Raw genomic sequence first — 15,750 nt, forward strand, 5'->3', positions numbered from 1 at the left:
CGACAAACTGAGTGTCTGTGGTTTGTACGAAAGAATAAGATGAAAAAATTGTATTTTGTAAAGAATAAGGAAAAAGAAGAGTCAAACCCAACTTTATTATAACAGGGCCCCATAAAGCCATAATTCTTGAGCTGGTGAGCTCCCTGTCACTGCAGTTATTCTGAATAAAATTTTTTTAAAGTGTTATAGGTAAATATTTGATAATTTTGGGAATTACCTCTTGCCATATTTTGAATGACATAAGTATTTCATCTTTTTTAAAATTTAACTTTGTTAAAATATTTTAACATCATTTACAGTCATGCTGCATTAGGTTATTTTGTATTTTAGTAAAGAAAGAAAAATATGTAAAATATAGTGAATATGTATATGTTTATTATAACATGTTTAAATTTATTAGTTTTAATCAATAAGGTAAATTAAGTAACCTGAATGATATTTTAGATCCTAGGAAAGGCTAGAGTACAGATTTCGTATGTGTGATTAATTTCCTTACAAATATTGAGGGTCGACTGCTTGTCTCTGACTTTATCAGACATGAATACTCTCAGAGAGTGAAGGGAAGATTGGATTTGACCACCAGTAATTGTTGTACTCTTGTGCAGCAGATGTTTCAAATTGTAAGGATGTAATACTTAATAAAATAACAAAGTCTGCCCATTGTAGAGCTTATATTTTTGTGAGAAAAAGCAAAAAACAAAACAAAACAAAAATCCCCGTTAATCTAAAACAGTGTTGGATACAGATAAGGGCTTCAGAAAGAACATGTATAAGATACCATTTTAGATATTGATTTCTGAAAATAATTTTCAAGAACTGGCCAGTGAGTAGAGTCTCATTCCTGGTCACTCATCTGCCCACAGGGTCCACTCTGCCTTCTTCTGCTTCCTTCCAGGGAGGCTGATGAGTGTGGACAGCCTGACCTGGATATTTTGGTCACTGGCTTCTGCCTAGATTTAGCACTGAAGGGAATCTGAAGGGAAGAGAAAGCAAGCTCAGGGCAGGCTATCTCTTCTCTCTTCTTCCTCCCTTCTGTACTCTCTCCCGTGTCTATGGCTCTGTGTCTCTTCTCACAGATTTTGCTCTCACTGGGCTATAGTAGTGTAGTATCCTTCACCTGCTCCTTCAGTAATGGGATTGCCCATGCTTTCCCAATGTCTAGGACCTCAGGCTTTCAACAGCCCAAGCACAGCTCTGTAAAAGTTCCTTTATCACATGAGGGTCTGAGGTGAATTTCATGACCTATGTAAAGTGGAAGAAATATTTATGGAATCATCCGAGAGAAGAATATCCCAAGCTGCAAGAAAAGAAATAGAAAGTCCTCACAGAGGGATGTATGGTCCAAAATGGAGATACTGGGGTACATGATATACATAATATACATTAATATATTAAGAAGGATAGTGTCAGAAATACTGTGTGGAACATAGCCAAGGTTATCTCATATGAGATCTTAAAGCTGTGGACATTGGGAGAGCCAAGGATGGAGAAGAGAGCAGGAGAGAAGCTCAGGCTTCTGAAGCCTCCATAGACTGTTAAGAACTGTTTCTAGAGATCCAAGAGCAGCAACAGAGAGAGATTATTATGATTTCATTTACGAGAACCAGCGTTTTTTTTTCAATTTCCTACTTTACTTGGCATACAGTCTTTATTTTTTCTTTGTACCCTTGTTGCACCCCTTGCCACATCTAAAGCTTGAATGATAGATAACCTCTATTGATTTCCTGTTTAGTTACATGCTACTGGTATTTTCCAGGCTTTAAACTTCACAGGTATTTATAAAATATGAAGGGAAAGTGAAAACTCCAAGTGAAATTAAATTTTATGGAAAGAATAATATCAGGTTAAATTAGCTTCAACTAACTTAATTAAATTTCTTCCTTTGTGGGTATTTTTCTGAATATGGTAACTCAAGGGGCATCGATTTGTTCCTTGTAGAATAAAAACGGAAGTAATGTAGTAAGCTGCTAATTTAATTATGCCTATGAGGTTAGATTCAGGTGCAAAGTTTTGAATAAGATTGAGCAAGATGTATTTAGAGATGCATTGAACTTTTTCAGAGCACAGAGCAGTGCATCCTGGGAGATGAATAGTGTGTTGACATCTTAGAAACCCTCATACCCACATGTTAAGACTGAGAATGTGGTGAGCGGAGATTGGGAGTGGTTACCTTTCCCACAGGATCAATTTATATTTTGAAAGTGTTGTTTTTACAACTTTAAATCTTTGAAGAAAGAAATTGAAGAAGATACCAGAAAATGGAAAGATCTCCCATGCTCTTGGGTAGGTAGAATTAACATAGTAAAAATGTCAATCTTACCAAAAGTAATCTTCAGATTCAATGCAATGCCCATCAAAATCCCAGCAAAATTCTTCACAGACCTCAAAAGAACAATACTCAGCTTTATATGAAAAAGCAAAAACCCCAGGATAGCCAAAACAATCTTGTACAATAAAAGAACTTCTGGAGGCATCACAATCCCTGACTTCAAACTCTACTACAGAGCTACAGTATTAAAACCAGCCTGGTATTGACATAAAAACAGACAGGAGGACCAATGGAACTGAATTGAAGATCCAGATATCAATCCACTCACCTACAAACACCTGTTTTTGACAACAAAGCAAAAAATATCAAATGGAAGAAAGAAAGCATATTTAACAAATGGTGCTGGCATAATTGGATATCAATATGTAGAAGAATGAAAATAGATCCATATCTATCACCATGTACAAAACTCAAGTCCAAATGGATCAAAGACTTCAAGGTAAAACCAACCATACTGAACCTCATTGAGAAAGTGGGAAGTACACTTGAACACATTGACACAGTAGACTGCTTCCTAAATATAACTCCAGTAGCACAGACACTGAGAGAAACAATTAATAAATGGGACCTTCTGAAACTGAGAAGCTTCTGGTAAAGCAAAAGACATGGTAAACAAGACAAAATGACAGCCTACAGAATGGGAAAAGATCTTCACCAAGCCCACATCAGACAAAGGACTGGTTGCCAAAATATACAAAGAACTCAAGAAATTGGTCATCAAAAGAAGAGTACAGACCTAAACAGAGAAATGTAAAATAACTGAATGACATTAAGGAAATGCTCAACATCCTTAGCCATCAGAGAAATGCAAATCAAAGCAACTCTGAGATTCCATCTTACACCTGTAAGAACAGCCGAGAACAAACACACTGATGACAACTTATGCTGAAGAGAATGTGGGATAAAGGGAACACTCCTGCATTGCTGGTGGGAGTGCAAATTGGTACAGCCCCTTTGGATATCAGTATGGCAATTTCTCAAAAAATTAGGAAACAACTTTCCTCAAGACCCAGCAATACCACTTTTGAATATATACTCAAAGGTTGCTCAACTGTACCACAAAGACATGTGCTTAACTATGTTCATAGCAGCATTGTTTGTCATAGCCAGAACCTGGAAACAACCTAAATGCCCCTCAACCGAAGAATGAATAATGAAAATGCAGTACATTTACATAATTGTGTACTACACAGCAGAAAAAAAAAATGATGACATCTTGAAATTTGCAGGCAAATGTGTAGAGTTAGAAAACATCATATTGAGTGAGGTAACCCAGATCCAGAAATAAAAATATAATATGTACTCACTCATAAGTGGCTTTTAGACATAAAGCAAAGAAAAACCAGCCCACAATTCACAATCCCAGAGAACACAAACAACAAGGGGAACCTAAAAGAGACATACATGGGTCTAATCTACATGGGAAGTAGAAAAAGACAAGATCTCCTGAGTAAATTGGGAGCATGGGGACCATGGGAGAGGGAAGAAGGAGAGGGGAGAAGGGAGGGGAGCAGAAAAAATATATATATAGCTCAATAAAAACAATGAAAAAAGAGAAAGTGTTGTTTTTAATGTTAACGACTTATAAATAGGGAACCATGTTCCTCAAATTTTGCTTTTATTGATTGCAATATTGAATGGGTATTTTCTTCTAGTGGAGAAACATTCCTCAGCATGTATCTGTGCTTGTGTTTTGTCTTGTCATCATGACCAATGGCAAATCTCCTATGACATGTCTCTTGTGCCTGAATCAAATCTTATGTCATCACAAGTCATGATGTCCAATACTGTCATCATCCTCAGGTTTCTCCCATGGGTTCCTTTTTAAATTCCTAGATCAGAATTGGGCTTAAGGTGTTACAAAAGATGGGGAAGGCAAATAAAGAGGATAGAAAAGGAAAGAATAAGCTTAACCAAGATTAACAAATAGGGGTCAGGTCATGGAAAGTTGCCGGGTGATGTCTGGTTGGCTAGTTTCTTCACTACAGCCATTTTCCCAGGAGGATGCTCTTACCACCAGAGGGCGCCAGTCCTGTTTTACATGTTGGTAGCCTGGCCATAGGCTACCATGGTGAGATAATATTTTGAAGGAAGAGGGTGGGAATGTATTTAGTCCTGCTCTTGTATTCTACCTGTTATGCCTCTCACTAGTTACAAAGACTCACTGAGTGCTGGAGGACAGCCTAACATGTAACCCTGCAGTCATCCAGAAGAAATAAATGTTTACTTATGGGAATTTCCTGGGACAACCATTGAGACTTTATGAGAGACAAATAAAGACTGTTTTTACATTTCCACTTTACTTATTAATAGTCATGAGGATAAAACATTAAGGATAAAAACATTAAGGATAAGACAGGGAGATATTGGTAATTACAGTAATGACAGAAAGCAAGAATTTGTACTAAAAAGAGGTCTCTATAACTACACTATAGTGATAAAATATTTCTAAAATGACCACACCATGCACCCTGGGCGGGAAATCAGCAAATGCAATTAGCATTGGGTATTAAATAGGTAGAGAGTGACCTAATGGCAAAGGGAGCCAGAACAGGAGGGCTGGGTCAGTGTCACAACTAGAGTGTCAGCATATATGGAAGCAGCCCCATCTGGAAGTCAGAAGGAGCAGGGGGAGGAGCGTGGGATGTGTCAGAAAGACTGATAATCTTCGAGAGATGCCAGTGAAGAATTTGGTGATGAAATCTGGAAGCGGGCTTGTAGAAGAAGAGTAAAAAAAAGAAGTCTCTTTGTGACAATACTGAGGCATGAGTAATATTACTTATGTTCAAGCTGACTTCGTCCCTCCGGGCTCCCAGGGTATTTATGCTATAGGTCTAACTGTATGTCACATAACTCTTGACCATATTCCCCCAGAATGAGGTTTGGAATAAGTCAGAATTTCAAATTGGAAAATCAGATCTCGTTAAACTATGCATTTAGGAGGAAGAAGTTTCGATTCTATGGGAAGCTACCATCCTGAGCTCATAGAGTGTAGTATGAGGAACGGCGGGGCTGCATTCCGGCCGCCCCGGCTCCCACATGGCTAGCTTATGCCCCGAAATAATTACACGGAAACTGTATTCTTTTAAACACTGCTTGGCCCATTAGTTCCATCCTCTTACTGGCTAACTCTCACATCTAGATTAACCCATTTCTAATATTCTGTGTACCACCACAAGGTAGTAGCTTACTGGTAAGATTTTAACCTGCATCTGCCTCGGAGAGGAGAATCATGGTGACTGACTGACTCGGCTTCTTTCTCCCAGCATTCTGTTCTGTTTACTCTACCCACCTAAGGGTTGGCCTATCAAATGGGCCTAGGCAGTTCCTTTATTAACCAATGAAAGCAAAAGATTAGAAAGAAATCACTCCCACATCAATGGGGGCGCTCGGTTTCTAGGGCATTGAATACTTTGTAGTTGTCTGAGGTCTTCTTTCTACATGGCAGGAACAGTCCTGATGAGTGTTACTTCTTCTCCATTCTCTTTTAAAGTTTGATGGGTACGTGCTTAGAATGACATTTGGAACAGGACTGAAAAGAAAGTTCAGTCAGTAAAGTATTTGCCTTATAGGCTCTGAGAGTCGAATTCACTACACAAAACCCACATGAAAAAAGTCCAGGCATAATAGAATGTGTGTGCAATCTCACTGCTGGGGAGGAGACAGCCAGGTCCCAGAGTGCTTGCTGCCCATTCAGCCTAGACAATATGGTGAATTTTAGGACAATAAAAGACCTTGTGTCACAAAGGAAAAGGTGGATGGTGCACAAGGAATGACACTGAAGTTCATCTGTTCTCTCTACTCAGGTACATAAAGGTGTCCCCCCATCCACTCCACCTCCACACTCAAGATCTGATGCATAGCACCTGCCAAATGAAAGTGTGATGCATTGGTTTTGAGGTGATATCCAAAGCAAGGACTTCTTCAAATTGGCTTAAATTTAGCTGATAGGCCTTAAGATTATAATTTTATAGTATGAAATCTTTATTCTAGTTATTGGATTACTTATATAGTGTAGCATTATTTTGAGGAACTGCTAATACATCTAGGTTGCCATTGTATTATAAGTAATAGAGTCCCGTGAATGAAATAAGTTGTTTTCAAGGAACCGTTCATAATGTTAAGTCGTGAACAGCTGACTTGAGTACAAATGTTAGGATTAAGTTAGGTTGAAGACAAAATAGACTTTTACAGATGTCTAAAGTGTCCAGGGGTGAGGAGTAGTGAAGGGCAGGACAAAAATCAGTTTTGTCACCTTAAGAAGGGACCACTGCCTAGAATAGGGTATGCATTATGAGATGACAGTTGCAGTCCCTGGGTTCTCTTCTGTTATGTGCAGGAAAGTATGGTATATCCTGAGTTTGTGAAATTCCTTGGAATAATCATTATTCAGACAGGACAGCAATATTTTATGGAACTTCCCAAAGTGCCTCCACCCGTTTGAATAACTCAAACTGGCTTCAGTTCTGAGATGGGTACCAAGTCACAGGCATGTTCACTTCTGGGTTTGGGTGTTGCGGTGCTGAAAATGACACCTTGTCCTCCAGCAGGCAATAACCACCACGACACTGCCTCTAGCATACCATTGCAACCCTTCTAATGGCAAACACTGTCATATTAGAGAAGACAGATTGGTGGTCAGGGCACTGGTTTGGAATATGCATATAGTTGGGTAGCATAAGAAGACCAGTTGACTTCCTCTCAGCATTCCCCCATTAAATCAAATCTTAGGTCGATTCCTTTTAACCGTCATCCTAGGATCTCAAAAAATTTTTCTCTAGTATAATTCTCACTCTTTGGAGGGGGGTGAGTAATTTTCAAAATGCCTGAACACTGAAATTCCAAGGGCTGGGCATAGAGATGGTCAACTCAACGTCTCCAACTCACCTGCCCTGGGAGTATAGAGTTCTATACCGACCACAGAAGTTTTGAACAATGTAATGATGCCACACTAAAGCAATTGTTGTTCCCACGGCCTGGTCCTCCTTCCCTAGTTTCCACCATAAACTCTGCTTCCCCAGTTAGAATTCATTCCCTCCTTTAACTCAGATTTGTCAGCCATCTTTAATGGTTTAAAGGGATGTGCACAGGCCCTGAGAGGTGTGAAAGATTTAAATCATAACTCTACTGTGTATTGATTGGTAACTTTAACATGTCATCCGATCTCTCTGAAACCCACTGTCTCTCTTCATATTCAAACCAACAGTATATAGGACTCCATTCCCATAAGCATTTATTATTCCTTAATATTCTGACCAAAATGAGGTAGAATCTCAGTAGATATTTTGATACTTACTTTAGTAATGGACAAAGAGGTTAAACATATTTTATGTGTTTATTGATCATTGATTCTTCTTCTTGAGAACTTTTGTCCAGTCCATTTGCCTATTTATTGATTGCCTCATTCTCTCTTTGGGTGCTTGACTTTTGAAGTCTATATACATTTTAAGTATTAATATTCTATTGTTGTAGGGAGCTCAGGGGCCCTTGGTTCCATCCTGGCCACCCAGCTAGCTTATACCCGAAATAACCACACAGAAACTGTATTAATTCAATCACTGCCTGGCCCATTATATCTAGACTCTTTTTGGCTAACTCTCACATCTTGATTTAACCCATTTCTAATAATCTGTATGTCACCATGAGGTCATGGCTTACCAGGAAAGATTCAGCATGTCTGACCTGGCAGCTCTATGGCGGTTCTCTCTCTTTACTTTGTTCCTCCCAGAATTCAGTTCTGTCTTCTCTGCCTACCTAAGTTCTACCCTATCAGGCAAAACAGTTTCTTTATTAATTAACCAATGAAAGTGACACACAAACAGAAGGACCTCCTACACCATCCTATCAGATGAGTCACTATCAAAGGCTCACCCCACTGCTCCTTTCTCTGTTCAGAAGCTCTTAAATTCAATGTGATCCCATTTGTTATTTCTTGTTCCTGCTCCTGAGCCATTGGAGTCCTATTCACAAAGTTGGTGCCTGTGTCTCCACTTTGAATCCTTGGCAGCTTTTATCATAGGCATAATTAAGACTGGTGATTTCCCTGGTACCATTGTCCATTAAAAGATGGAAGGGAATTGGTTTGACGGAAGAGCTTCATATATTTTTTTTATTAGCCAATATAAGTTGGGTTGGCCATGAGGTCTCCTCTATTACAGGCTTGTAGGGGTTACATTAAAAGACACAGTCTATGAGAAAATTTTTTTATTTTGTTTTTACATCAGTTTCCCCTCCCTTCTTTCCCCCCATTTATATCCTCCCACCTCCTCCCTTCTGCACCCCATCCACTCCTTCTCTGTTTTATGAGGAAAGTTTTAAACATTATGATTAACATGAATTCTGTTTAGCAAGGTGAAAGGTAATCACACAGTTGTTTTGACCTTGTCCCAGAGGCCCTTTAGGATAAGGTAACTATAATATGCTTTTATTTTTATGATGGACTTCCACATGAGGAAGAAGAACCTGGAACCGTTGTAAGAGAAGCAAAATCTATATATAATACACAATTTAAAATATAAATATATTTCTATTTAGTAGTTTTATTGGACCATCTAGCAACACCCCAAGGACACTCTCTGGATATCCTGGATAATTTGCCTATGGATTTGATAATAGTACCTTGCAGCCTCCTTCAATTAGGGAGCATGGGTGTTAAGGGCACCAATTGGGGATCTAGACCTCAAGTAATACTTGGTCTTGGGAGGTGTCTCTGACTCCTGGAGAATTTCTGTTACCAGTTGTCCATCTATGTGAGCATAAGTCAAAGGCCTTTCTTGGACTGACTCTGGCTTCCACCGGAAGTACTGAGGGAGTCCTTTCTGTGTGTTGACTTTCCATTTTGTAGACTGGATGCTGGTTAGACTTCATTAAGCAAGGTCTCTATGGCCTCCTTGAACAAGAGATAGGGTAATTTTCCACAATTACAGACATTTCTAGAGATAGCCCACAGTTGCATGGGGCCTCGACCTTGGAGGGCAATGAAGAAAACATTCTCTCTTTTAGTCTTTCTGGCCACATTAGAATAGCATCTAAGAATGGTCATTAAACTCCAGAAGATCAGTTACACCAGCTTGGTATTTTAACTACTGTATGTTATTTTAATATGAAGATATTTCTAAATGAACTTTGATTTGATATATATTTTAGCAGGTTTGTAATTGTTGATTTTAGAATTTAGAAACTATTATCATATATAAAATCCCTGTTTAGCTCCCTATTTACCTTAAATAAAAAACTTACTTAGAACTTTATTGCTTATGTAAGTTTCCTATTCCATTCTGGAAACATCATCCATATTAATCTTTATAAATAAATCCTCCTCCTCTTCCTCCTCCTCATTCTTCTTTGGTTTTTTGAGACAGGGTTTCCCTGGAACTAGCTCTTGTAGACCAGGCTGGCCTCGTACTCATGGAGACCCTCCTACCTCTGCCTCCCGAGTGCCGAGATTAAAGACATGCGCCATCACTGCCCGGTCAAATAAATCCTTCTTAACTAAAACAATTTTCGTCTTTATAACATTTTAAAATTTCTTAATAGTATTAACAAATGAATTTACTATTTGTTATGAGAATTTGCTCTCTGGAGTGGGAAACTGAGGAAGGCTAAGCTCCATCTACCCCTTCTTTGTTAGGTTTCCAAAGAAAGTTTACTTTCATTCAAGTTCACCCTGGGTAACCAATGAGTTTGTTGGGGCTAGTTTCTGAGAGTTGGTAAAGTGTTACTGCTAGGGCTGTGGGTGACTCAGAAGCATTCACTGAACAGTATTCACCCAGTTTGTATGAGGACATTTTATACTCACATAGTATAAATAAAATAAATAAATAGAAAGTACTCTTTTCTTTTTTTTCCTATTTATTTCTTGATGTAAACTTGACTAAGATGACCTGCTGATTTCCTCTTTTGTGAGTATTAACATTTGACAGACCCTGCTGTGATTATTTCAGGCCAACACATCTTAAGATATATTTTAGAAGTTAGACATTGCTTACCTTACAAGATAAAACACAAGCCATGTTTTGGAACTTGAAAGACAAATTTGTTCATTTGTTTTTTTTTATGTATTTATTGTATATATTGTATATAGTTATTGTGTTTATTGTATATAGTTTTTTCTTACATTAGTTATAGCCTTCTTTTTTATTTTAGACAAAAAGGGGGAAATATAATGGTATATTATTTGTATTTTAATAAATAAGGCTTGCCTGAAAGTCAGGGCAAAGTAGCCACACTAGTCAGCCATACAGGCCAGGCAGTGGTTGCATACATCTTTAATCCCAGCAGCCACACTAGTTAGTCATAGAGGTCAGGTGCTGGTGGTGCATGCCTTTAATCACTTTGTTTTTTTAACGAGACTGTAAAAGTAAAAAGTATCCATGAATTCCTTAAAATGTTTGTTCTTATGTACACATCCACTTATATATAAACCTATTTGAAAGCATAGATATGAGTCATTCTTACCTAAAGGAGGGGTAGTTGTCTAATAGGAGAAACTATCTAGAGTAGGATAATTATCTGTTGTGGTTTGAGTGAGAATGCCCCCCAGCAGCTCATTCTATTGGAATGCTTATTCACTAGTTGGAATAACTGTTTGGAAAGGATTAGGAGGATGAGGAGGTGTGTCTTTGGAAGAGGTGTGTCCCTGGAGTAGACTTTGAGGTTTCAAAAGCCCACACCAGGCCCAGTGTCTCTCTCAGCCTGATGCCTGTGGATTAGTATATATGGCTCAGTCCTGCTCCAGCACTGTGCCCATCTGCTTTCTACCATGATAATGAAACTGTAAGTCCCCAATTAAATGCTTGATAAGAGTTCACAGCAGTAGAACCAAGACATCATCTCTTAGAGTTAATTTATACACTCAAGTGAACAGGACAATGTGTAGAACCAGAATTGGGAGAAGGATCATTCATGGAGATGAAATTTTGAACAGAATTGTATGATTCTGTGTGTCTTGTCCTTAAAAGAAGATTTAAAAATTTTAGGTTTAAAAAGTCATTGTTAATTGTTCCAAGGAAAGATTCAGGACCATTAGCCAGCTCTATTTATTTTATCTACATGGTCACACTGATTAAATATATTTTAGTCTTAACATTTTTTTTTATTTTTAGTTTAAACAAAATAAAATTGCTCCAGGTTAACAACTTTAGTTTACATGAATATTTACTCATAAGTTAATTTGGTAAAAAGTACATGATGAAAAAGTCAAACCATAATCATGTGGGCAGGTGATCTATATATACATAATCATAAATAAGATATATTTTAATAAGCCAAGATTCTGAATGTTACTGTTTGTTTGAATTGTAATTTTTTAAAAATAATCATCATTGTAAAAGCGGAACTTAAACATATTGTTAGACCAGGCAAAAACAAAAGCAGATGCACAAGTAAAGGAATATTGGGGGGAAACAATCATTGTATTTCAGTTAGAGGGGAATGAAGACCACAGGCAGAAACAGCAGGCATTGGGACCCACAGATCCTGCTGTAGCAGTTTCTCATGGACTGCAGCTTGTCTAGTTCATGAATTTTATCCTCTGAGTCTCTTTTGGAATATGTGAATCTCAAATCCCTTTGCTAGAATTCCACTGTTGGAGGCACATGGCCAGGGAAACTTTTAGGTCCCCCTTAGAAGTCAATAATTATGTCATGTAAAAGCTTTGTCAGAATTGAAACAAAACAAAACATTAAAATTACAAAATAAATACTTCAGAGCTCTGATGCTTCTCCCACAGTTTACTATAAAAGGGGTGCATTGATTCCTAGAGGACTCCATAGGACCGTGAAGTCTTAAGGGTTTGGCCTTTTTGGTTTGTGCCATTAATCAAGATGTTGGTAAGTCACATGGCATTTGCCTTTTTCTTTTTTATCTTTAGCAAAGATAGTGACCAAGTTACGTGGTTGCTTCCATCTTGATGAGGTCTCAGCTAAGATGACAACAAACCACATTGTTTCTCAAGGTGGCTCACTGTGTGGCTATGTGACTGGCCCCTAGTGTCCTCCTTTCTTCCTCCTTTTCTCACTTCCCACTTCTTAGGAGCCTAGACTTCTATCCATTCTCTCTGCATGCCAGTCCCACCTATCCTTTCTCCTGCCTATTAGCCATTCAACTCTTTATTAGACCAATCAGGTGTCTTAGGCAGACAAAGTAACAAATGCAACATAAGAAAGCAACACTTCTTTGCATCACTGAACAAGTGGAACACACCTTAAACTAGTATTCCACAACAATGACCTGAACATGGGAGCACTACCTCTGAGAAAGTGCTCTGTGGATTTTCCTAGTCAATTGTGTATTTTCTATGATTTTTCCATGTCTTGTTACTGGTTTACAGCTCGGATGTCCATTCAAGACTGGATGCAATCCACAACACACAGGACGCCTCATGCTCGTGCACACTCAACCCCAGCTAATGAATGGTTGGTTATCTTTGTATTTAAATGGAGGAGTCTGGGAAATCTTAAGATATTATCTGACAGAGTGGTGACTGAAGTCATTCTATTTTTCCTGTCTTATCAGATGATTGAAAATATTTTTGGATATATCCCCTGAATACCATTTTTCACTTTTATAGCTCCAATAAAACAACCCCAAAGAAGAGGCTTTAGTGGTTTTCTACCGTACCTCTAATGGGCTTACCTCTTTTCAGTTTATTGATTTTCAGTAAAAATTACAATGCCTTGGTCTATTCTATCACATTTTAATTTGTAGTTGTGAAAATGCTATTTATAGTACTTATTTAGGGCATAAAATATGCCTTCATATAATAAAATATAAACATGTAATTTCACATAGGATAACATTGTTCCTCTGCTTAAAGCAGCAAAGTCCTTATTATTAAATTAGGTTCTCTGATTCATTTGAGATGAGTTTTTTAAAAAATGTATTATTATTGTGCATTTATGGTATATATGTCATGTATATAATTCATGGTGCATATATAGAGGTCAGAGGACAACTCTCTAGAGCCAAGTCTCTTCTTCCAAAGTGACACGGGCTAAAGGATCAAACTCAATTTCTTAGACTTGTGTGCGACAACTGCCCAGCTTTTTACCTACTGAACTACCTCACCCACACCTGGGGTAATATATATATATAGGCTGCCACAAGGAGCTAGTTTCTTTCTATTACATATGGATAACAAGTTTTCCCAGCTAGCACAATTTTTAAAGAGATTGTCTCCTTTCTAATATGATTCTAGCCAGTTTGTAAAAAATCAGGTGGTGGAAACAGTATGAGTCAATTTTTGGATTTTCTATTCTATTGGTCCATGTTTTGTGTACAACAAACCAATAAAGATATAGAAGGGGTATAGTTGGGGGAAAGGTGTAAATATGAGTAAAACATTGCTTGGAATTATCAAAGAGCTAATATTAATGCTGTTTTTTTTAATATAAAAACAAAATAAAAAGAAAAGGAGACTAGAATTGTTGGGGGGAGCTGCGGGCTGTGTTCCTGCCGCCCCAGCTCCTGGTCGCCTGGCTAGCTTATGCCCCGAAATAACAACACACAAACTGTATTCTTTTAAACACTGCTTGGCCCATTATATCTAGCCTCTTCTCGGCCAACTCTCGCACCTGGACTAGCCCATTTCTAATAACGTGTGTAGCACCCCAAGGTGCGCTTACCGGGAAGATTCTAGCCTACGTCCATCCTGGGTCAGAGCTTCATCGCATCTGCCCTGGAGAGCAGAGGCATGGAGTCTGAGCTCACTTCCTCTTCCTCCCAGCATTCTGTTCTGTTTACTCCACCCACCTATGTTCTAACCTATGAGGGCCAAGCAGTTTCTTTATTTTTTAACCAATGACCTTCCTCCATCATAGAATTATAAAGGAACATTTTGGGATGTGACATATGGGCAATACTGAGAATTACGGTAGGAACATCACTGAATGACTTTCACTGTACTGGAACCTCATCATCCAGGACTGTGTCTTGTTCCTCACTGTGCTTCCTGAATCTGTTGAAGAACCTCACTCTCAGCAATAGACATTTCACTGATAGGCTCAAACAGTCTTCATCAGAAACCAGGGGGTTAACTTGGTCCAAGCTTCTTTACTAGAAGATGAGTATGGTCTTTGTAGGGGAAGACAGTCTTTTTCAAATCCATTCAGCCCTAGATTCTTCTTAATTCCTTGTTTGGGGCTGTTCCACTTTATGAAGAGTGAGGAGGGCATTGCATCAGCACTGTTGACTCAGGGCTTGCACCTGCAGAGTTCAAGGTGAGGGAAGGAGGAGAAACAACTGAATAGATGATGACTGTCTTCATTGGAAGAACTAGAACACCACACTTTACTTTCTAGTGTGGGTAGGAATGTGAGCTCTTGTGCAGGTGAGGTCATCATTCCTGTGGGCTAGGCGCATGTGGCTTTGCTGAGTGTTCCTTTCAGACATGTGCTGACTAGCAGACAGCGAACGGTTCACTGAGTTTGTAGTCAGTTATTCTCAGCTGTGACTTTGCAAGAATACTCATGGACACAACTAAATCCAGAAAACAATGAACTGGTGATGGAAGTGTTACACTCCATGCTTGTATAACAGTTTGCATACAGGCCATGTTTGACATGGGCTGTGGAGTCTGACTGTATACCTGGATATCTGCTTTAGGTCTGGCTTTAGTTCAAAAGGAGAGCCATGAAAAGGAAGAAATCATGTTAGCATCTACTGCACCCCTTCAAGTAACTTATGTAAAGTCCTTTTACCAAAAAAATCAAGGCCTTTTTATATAGACAGAAAAAGGACTGTGACTCTCTTCACATTTTGAATGAGTGCATTTGCTTGTAGGTGGAAGGCTGTTCTTTTGTTTCCTGGCTACCCATACCCGAAATAGTCACACAGAAACTGTATTATTATAACACTGCTTGGTCTATTAGCTCACACTTCTTATTGACCAGCTCTTATATCTTAAATTAACCCATTTCTCTTAATCTGTGGATCACAATGTGACTGTTGCCTACTGGTAAGGTTCCACTCGACGTCCAGCATCTGTTTCCTGTGGCAGCTACATGGCCTCTCTCTGACTCTACCTACTCTCTCCTCCTCTATCTGCTTGGAATTCCTGCCTTGCCCTATCCTGTGCTGGAGTAGGCCCAAAGAGGATTTTTTTTTTATTAACCAATGGTATTCACAAAATACAGAGGGGAATCCCACGTCATCTCCCCTTTGAGAGAATGTTGAACACTGTAGATACTTCACTTGGAGTATGTTTTCTTTTAGCAAAACTGGCTTTTGGGCAAGGAACTGCCCATGCCTCTACCACTGACAAAATGCATGGTGTCTGGACAGGAGAAACAGGATACAAGAAAAAAGACTGTCAAACTTTTCCAAGACAGTTTTAAAAATTTTCCTGTCTCTGAAAATGATATGTCAGTTACTCTAGACCTTAGATAAAGTTGGTTACTCCAACACTGCAAGAGAGACTTTGA

The 15,750-nt window shown here is 38.7% G+C and overlaps 1 protein-coding gene across 3 annotated transcripts in view; it reads left to right on the plus strand.

The window, feature by feature from the left end:
- Nucleotides 1-15,750, plus strand: part of Mthfd2l (methylenetetrahydrofolate dehydrogenase (NADP+ dependent) 2 like) — an 84,418-nt gene that overhangs the window by 37,370 nt on the left and 31,298 nt on the right. The gene's annotated exons all lie outside the window — the stretch shown is intronic.

This window comes from Chionomys nivalis, chromosome 6, assembly GCF_950005125.1.
Source record: "Chionomys nivalis chromosome 6, mChiNiv1.1, whole genome shotgun sequence".
In the NCBI taxonomy this organism is placed as follows: domain Eukaryota; kingdom Metazoa; phylum Chordata; class Mammalia; order Rodentia; family Cricetidae; genus Chionomys; species Chionomys nivalis.